The sequence below is a fragment of the Lactuca sativa genome, chromosome 2, assembly GCF_002870075.4.
Source record: "Lactuca sativa cultivar Salinas chromosome 2, Lsat_Salinas_v11, whole genome shotgun sequence".
Lineage (NCBI taxonomy): Eukaryota > Viridiplantae > Streptophyta > Magnoliopsida > Asterales > Asteraceae > Lactuca > Lactuca sativa.
The window spans coordinates 122,109,323-122,117,176 of NC_056624.2; the positions used below are offsets into that span (position 1 = coordinate 122,109,323).

The 7,854-nt window shown below is 37.8% G+C and overlaps 1 long non-coding RNA gene across 2 annotated transcripts; it reads right to left on the bottom strand.

Moving 5' to 3' along the window:
• Positions 1–1,828: 1,828 nt before the first annotated feature.
• Positions 1,829–4,433, bottom strand: LOC111896640 (uncharacterized). Of its 2 annotated transcripts, XR_006184249.2 has the most exons (8): positions 3,891–4,433; positions 3,474–3,533; positions 3,214–3,372; positions 2,793–2,967; positions 2,566–2,718; positions 2,269–2,374; positions 2,043–2,107; positions 1,829–1,965 (listed from the first exon to the last, which is right to left on the bottom strand). It is a non-coding gene; the product is annotated as an uncharacterized LOC111896640 (long non-coding RNA). The 2 variants fall into 2 exon arrangements; XR_002851975.3 differs by having other exon boundaries at positions 3,214–3,533.
• Between the last annotated feature and the right edge of the window lie 3,421 nt (positions 4,434–7,854).

Consider the following 7,854-nt stretch of genomic DNA (forward strand, 5'->3'; position numbering starts at 1 on the left):
AATGCCCTTGTATTTATATACATGTTTACAAATATAACTTTAATAACTAGATGACACCTGGATTGTTTGTGCTAGAATATCAAGCCCAATTTCACTAGCCCGAGAACATGCAACTGCTCCAGTGTCTCGTATGGATTTCGAGGCTACGATCTATTAAAAAAATCTTAACAAAATTTAAACAAAGAAAAAAACACAATATTAAAAGTTTAAACGCAAGAATTAGCAACACACTTTCATTTATTTGTTTATTATAGCACCCTACTTCATTGATCAAGTTCCTGTGTCATCAACATAACTCTACTAAATCACAAACTAGCACTTACTTTCTACAATTTTACAAAATAACCAATGACATTGATTTTGGTCTACACAGTTCTCCAATTTTGTCTATTTTAGACATCTAACTCATACTTGAAAAAACAAAATTTGTATCAAACTGATAGTTGTCCTATGCTAAAGTAGTTCCAACCACATCTTATGTCTCAATGAACACCAATTTATGTTGCATAATAAGTTTCAGTTAAATAAGTTCAATTCCATTCATCACTTAATTTAGCAAACTGATAGTTGTCTTATGCTAAAGTAGTTTTAATAGAATCTTCCTTTACAGCTCCATGGTACAACACCGTTGACAAAATTAGGACCTGTAACTGCAGAAACAGGGGACCCATTGGCCTCACCATTTTGCTTTTTAGTAGTTATAATTAATTAATACATAAGGCAGATATAAAACCACATATCGTATTTACATATAATATAACAAATTCAGTCATAAAAAAATAACCCTAAACTCCTGTCTTGTCCTACATAACAAACAAACACAGCAGCCATATAACATGGGTTTGAAAAAAATACAAGAGAGAGAGAGAGAGAGAGAGAGAGACCTTTAGGTTCTTAGCATCTCTTCCAAGAGTGACCTCACAAAGTATAAAATTGAAATGGCTTGGATACAGATTTAGAAACGGGACTTGTTTTAAAAGCACATAAAGCCTCTCTCTTTCTCCTACCAGGGCCACTTTTACTTTCTGCCAATCAATCAATCAATAATCTCGAGTCAACACAACAGTCACATCCATTTTCAATTGCTCCTAAACTTGTTTCTTATCAAGGCCAATACTTAATGTACTTTGAACAGTGACTGTAAGTAATGGTCTCAAATAATTACCTCCAAATAAGTGGGATTCTGCAATGTTGCACAAGTAGAGAGTTCAGCAGCAATAGAGACATTATAAGGTTGCTTTGCCCTCTACAGGTACTCAATCATGCTCAAATAAAATGCTCCATACCCCACCCGTAGTCCTGCTAACCCTGTTTCCAATCCGTATCCTTTCCATCGATTCCAAAAAAATGTTGTGAGTAAGACCCCGTCTAGCATACATGATGATGGTACATAAACCTAAAAATAGGAACCTCACAAGTCAAAATAATATTTACAAATAGGAGGGGCGTTTTGGTAAATTTACATGAAACATGACAAGAGTAGGCTCTATCACACGCTCAGCAACATAAGCATTACCAAAATCAGCTGGTGTAATTGTACCTTGAGAATCTTTTACACCTTTGTCTTCCCGAATCTCAATTTTAGGTTCTTAATTTAAATTACAATCAGCTCTTCACCTACCCTCTGTTTCTTTACTCCAGTGTCAGATCCATCTTTAGTTTTAACACCATTAACCAACTGTTCACTGACATTGTTTACTGTCTCCAACACTCCATTAACTTTTGTCACACAAGATAAAAAATTGCATCCAGGAGGAAGAGCTTGCTTTCCAATCCATAGACCAGAATTATCATCACGAGTGTAAATCTGATGGGATGCATACCACTCATGTCGATTAACAGTAACTAAAACAGACTTCCTCCTATGTCGATTTGTGTAGCTTATATATTCCAGTGGGACCCTACCTCCTTTACAAAGCTTAGATACAACATTTATAAAGTCTTGGAAGTTTTGAATCTCTTCACCTGCAAATATAAAACTTACTACAGAATCAACAACGAGCATTCCCGTTTCAGATAGAGGAGATGCAAGGCAAACTCACTGCTCTGTTTGACTTTGAAGACTGATTGGGGACCCACTTGAACCACCTTTAGTACCTGAAGCTGCCTGTTGTAAAGAAATGAAAAAAAGGATAAAAACCTTCGTTAAAATTTACAAATAAATAAATAGTTACGACTTACAAGTAAGAAAGTGATTTCCTTTACTAATATAATATAATATTGAGTCCACCTGGATGAATATGATTTTATTAAAATTTAAAAATGTACCTTTGTTAGACAAGTGTTTCCAATGTCTGTTTGATATTCCCAAAATCAGTGTGCCTTTCATCATTTTGTGACATCCCCAATCGCCCTAAATGGTGCCAAAGACTTTCTACAATTCATAATCAACACATATTCATATTAATTAAAATAATCCGAATAAAAAAATGTTTAGAAAAAGACTTTATACGATTCATAATCAACACATACTCATTCCCTTAATCCAATTAAGTAAAAAAAAAGGCACCTAAATGTGTTGTTGAAACATAAATCATGGTCTGATTGAAGAAGTTATAATAATACCTTAAGTAATTTTGCCTCCAGCAAGATGAAAATTGCCAATAACAACAAATGCAAATCCTGTCAAGTTTGATGTTGTTGTATCTTCAACATGTTTTCTGTAGACTCCAGGATCAAGTTGAGTTGTTATAATGTATGATTTAATGTCAGCAGAACCTGGAAAGGGATGAAAAAATTACGAAAATGCCATTATCAGTAAACCACAGGTTTGATCAATTTAAGTTGCTTACTCTGTGAAGATCGAGCTTCATTATCTGATGAAGGGCGAGAACGTTGACGCTCCTTCAAAGTCAAACAGAGGCTTTGTTTGCCTTGCATCTCCTCTATCTCAAACAGAGGCTTTGTTGAGGAAAAGAGTTGGAAGAGATCTATGGTGATAGCAATGGTACCGGCCAAAATAAAGACCTGTAAATTCAGACTAAAAGTAAATAACATCGAATATGAAACAGACAAGGAAGCATATCATTTTATAGCTTGTAGAAAACTCTGGATTTCCTTTTACGCCTCTTCAGTTTGAGAGCAATAAAAGGAGTGTGATTTAGTCCCTGAACATTTTTCAGATTCCATGTATAAAAAAGAAGTAAATACTCAAGAATCATAGTTTAGATATGTAGAAATGGACAAACAGAAGAATAAAGATAGGATACTTACCAATATATGATTAATCCATCCCATCCACATATAGCAACTTATGTACTGTATCACAACATGAATACCAAATTCCCATACACGAAGAGATTTATCATCACTAAAAGTCACAAATCTTCTGTTGTTGTCAACAAATGTTATTGGGGCAATTTCTAGCTTCACCTAGTCCAAAAAGTGCCGAAAAACATTGTTACCCAAAGAGTGGGCAAGTACTATGGAGGGTGAACCATGATGTTTCAGAGCTTTTTCTAAGGTAAACTTACATCTGATACACCAACAGGCTTTATCCTAAGTTGTGGTTCAGTCACACTGAACAACAAGTGCTGCAGAACATAAACAAACTTGAATATCACAACAACTGAAAAATAACAATTTAAAGATGACAACTTCTGCAAATGCATCTGGAATTCTATGTAAAAACTTTAAATTGAAGATGCTAAAAGCAAACAAACTACAACCTTGAATGCATACTTAGGGTTAGAAATTTCATTTTTGTACGCATCATGGAACAATACACATATTGCTACAGCGGGAATGGCTTCGGGATTTTTTCAGAGAAAACTAGCAATATCCAATTTTTATCATGAGAAAACTAGAAAGCTTCGGGATTTTTTCAGAAATTATGGAGGAGTGAGGATAGAAGAACGAAAACATTAGGAAGAGAGTAAAACAAAACATACCTTAGTCGAACTAGGGCATGTAAATTTGGGAAATCGTCATAGTCTCTGACGAAGTCAGGTGCCAGGGTCTTCGATGAGGAAAAGTGAACATGAGGTCACCAGAGGATAGGTGACCAATGAGGTTGTCGAATGGAAGAGGTCAGGTGAGGCGAAGCGAATCTTCGATTGTTGCTACATCCAGCCTATGAATGCTTTGACGTCTTCCCTTAATAGCTGGTGTGTGATGAGTTGAATAGAGTTCTGGTATGCCAAAATCCTAAATAGATGTGAGATTGAAGAAGAAAAGCGTATGTGAGAGATGTGTTTTTGAAACTCTTAATGCAAATCACGATTATATGTAAGTGGGAAATAAAAGCCCTAGTTGTTGGTCGCCATTTTGCGATCTTCAGGAATGAATGCGGGTTTTAACAAAAAAAAAGTTAGAACGATTATATGAGTTATCGAGGTGTATAAAAGAGATGGTATTGTGATTAAGGTTTGCAGAGAGAAGGGAAAAAGACAATGAAAGGAGATCTTGAAGCGAGGTATCTAAAATTTCAAGAAATTTTCATTTCCCCCTTTTACGAACGCGCGTTTTGAGTAAATATCATAAAGCGACATTCACAGAGGATGCACATTTTAGATAAAGTGCCCTCCGTGTTTTTATTTTTTTTTCATGAGACACTAATTTAAGGGCACGCAATAATGCGTGACCTAAATCCTTAAATTTTTTAAAGAGATGACACTTTTTTAATGTTACTCTCTTTTGCGTAACATAAATAAATGAGTTTCGTCGTTTGCGCGTCGTAAAAGGGTCTTTTCTTATAGTGTCTTGCAGCTGCGTAGGCAACACCTTCATCTCTATTGGTGCTAACCTATAAGGTGCATTCGCTATCGAAGCCGGACCAGGAACCAGATCAATATGGAACTCAACCTTACTCTCCAGAGGCACTCCAGGAAAGTCCTTTTGGAAAGCATCTGGGTAATCTAGAACGATGGGGCACATGATCAACCGCCTTCTTCTTTTCCTCTTTGGTATCTAATCCGTAATCCATAAAACTAGAATAACCTCGCTGAAGTTACCTCCTGGTTCCCAAAGCTAAATAGAGAGTTCACCCGCATTGAACACCCTCGTCATGAATGACTTGTTCTCTCCCTTTTGGGTTTCAAACCCGAACTACCTGATGCCCATAGTCAATCATCGCCCCATTGGGGCTCAACCAATCTATACATACGATTACCTTGCTTTTACACAAAGGTATAGAAAGGAAATCAATCGGGTAATGCTCCTGAAATAAATCCAGTACACAATCCCAATGAACCCTGGATACATGTATTGGACGTTCATCAACAATCTCTACCTCTAGTGGATAATCAAGCTCCCATGGAGCATTACCAAATCTCTTGCAGAGCATAAGAGATACGAACGATTGGGTGGCGCCCAAATGAAAAAGAACTAAAGTTGGAACATTATTCACTAAGGACGTACGTCCCTATATAACATCATGTATGTATGTATGTATGTATGTATGTATGTGTGTATATATATATATATATATATATCAAAGAGATATATGAAATAATGAGAAAATACGTACCAGTAACCACATCCGGTGCTGCATGAGCCTCCTCGGTTGTCAGCTGGAAAGCTCAACTCCTCACGAATGGCGCATTCACCTTACCCTGGTGGCCATTAGTGATCCTCAATGTCATCAGAGAAGGGGCTGCAAATGTGCTTGCTGCTAACATCGGACAATCGACCGTCTTGTGGCCCGTATGATTGCATTGGAAGCAAATCATACTTGATTCCTGAGTGCAGTCCCTGCTAAAGTGACTAGTCTTGCCGCACTTACAACATCCAGAACCACACATCATGCAAACTTCCTCATGTATCTTGTCTCACATGCCACAATGGCCTCGACCCTTCTAGCCTCTCAAACATGAATCAACTACCTTGGGCTTCGTCATTGAGCCCTCTGACACTTGTGCCTGAACCGACTTCCTCTTGCTCACTCTCTCCATATCAATCTCGCACTCATGAGTCCGAGATATCATTTTTCTCCAATGTCCTGCAGGTGGAGATGCTCACGAACTCCCGTATCTCATCCTTCAACATATCATGGTACCTAGCCTTCTTTATCTCATCGTCCGCCACATACTGTAGAACCAACAAAGCCCTCTCACAAAACATGGCGGTGATCTCCACCACAGTCTCAGTTGTCTGGAGAAGGTCCTGAAACTCCATTGCCAACTATTGAACCTCGATCACTGGATCAAACTTAGGCATAAATCTTGTAACAAAGTCATCCCAAGAAATCGTGTCCACCGCCTCGCCTGCCAAAGCATGTTCTACCTCCTCTCACCAATAATGGAATTTGTTTTTCTAAAGACATGATGCAAATCTCACGTATGACTCCTCAGGGCAGAATCTAGTCTAGAAGGTGTTTCGGATGTCCACCAACCTTCATCTGCTACCAATGGCTCCTTCTTCCCGAAGAACTTAGGAGCTCCACATGCACGAAACTCTCGAAAATTCAGAGCGCATGCACCCACCATAACCACCATCTCAGTACGGAATGTTGCAAGACACTCATCTAGCAACTCAATAATGCCCTTCATGATCCTACCAATGATCACAAGAGTCTACTCTATAATACCACAAGAGATCTCTAATGAAATGAACTCTTGCATCTTCTCATCCAAGGGTTTGGCTCTAGAGCCCAAACCCGATCCCTCACAAGGACCTGAGCCACCTCGAGTGACCACCATACTAAACAAAAGCAATACAACCATTAGAAAACACTTCAAATATTTCCATACTTAATTTGTTCCTTAGTATGCTCGTGACTTCCCTTGTCTCGAGTATAGATCTTGCGCTTTTAGTAGTACAATCCCAATACTACCTTCCACACCTATCCATAATTTCCTCAAGAGTCGTCCCAATTCACCTAAGTGACTCCCTGACTTCCAATCATTTGACTTTCCTACTAAACAACCCACCTTCCAGCTAATCATACTTACTAGATTCTCTTAGGATTCCCTTCACACCATTCTCTGCCATCAACTGTAGAAGAAACTCCCACTAATACCCACTAACTACCTCACAAGCACAATTACATACAACATAAACTAAATAATTCTTCGAGTGCAAGGGCTCACACTACAATAGTTGGACTCAAAGAAGAGCTGCAGAATAGAGTTAAACCTAACCATCTAAAATTATCTAATTTTTGTAACATGTAACCTAGCATATTCACTTGATAGTTAATTGATAGTAGTGGAGGTCCCTAAAATCACAAAGTAGACAACATTCAAGCATCGAGTTCTAACCAGTGCACTTCCTAAATGGTCCATCGTAACATATCATATGTAATCCATACTAGCATGTAGTTCTAGAGGCTCATACAGTAGGCATACTAAGGCATAACTCCTGGCATCTTATCATGTGATTCTGAGCATATCCTTAGCCCTAATCTAGCATGTTATTCATATATACACATACTGAACAAATAAACATGTATGGGTATTTTGGGAAATACTTACTTGATCTTGGCTAATTGCATGAATCACACCCAATTTTTTTTTATCAAAACCCATTAGAAAAGCTTTTTTAGCAATTCCTCAGTTTGAGTTCCACACCCGAGAGTGTGCCTGAGTCCCTCAAACCAACGCTCTGATACTAACTTGTAACATCCCACAATTACTAAGCACAAATTTTTATTTTTAAGTCAGCTAAAACTTGTAACATCCCAAAACATAAATTATCAAAGCCGTTTAGAATTTTTTTTTACCAACGTGTAGCATCCCAAAAATACTTAACACTTCCCTTTTCGAATCGAAAGTACCTGAATTTTTTTTAATATAAATTGTAAGCAAGAAGCTTAGTAAGTCCCCCAAAATACCACATACCATACATACATTGCCATAGGCTACCCCCAGGGTCTTACATACAAGTTCCATGGGCTACCCCCATGATCTTTTCTTG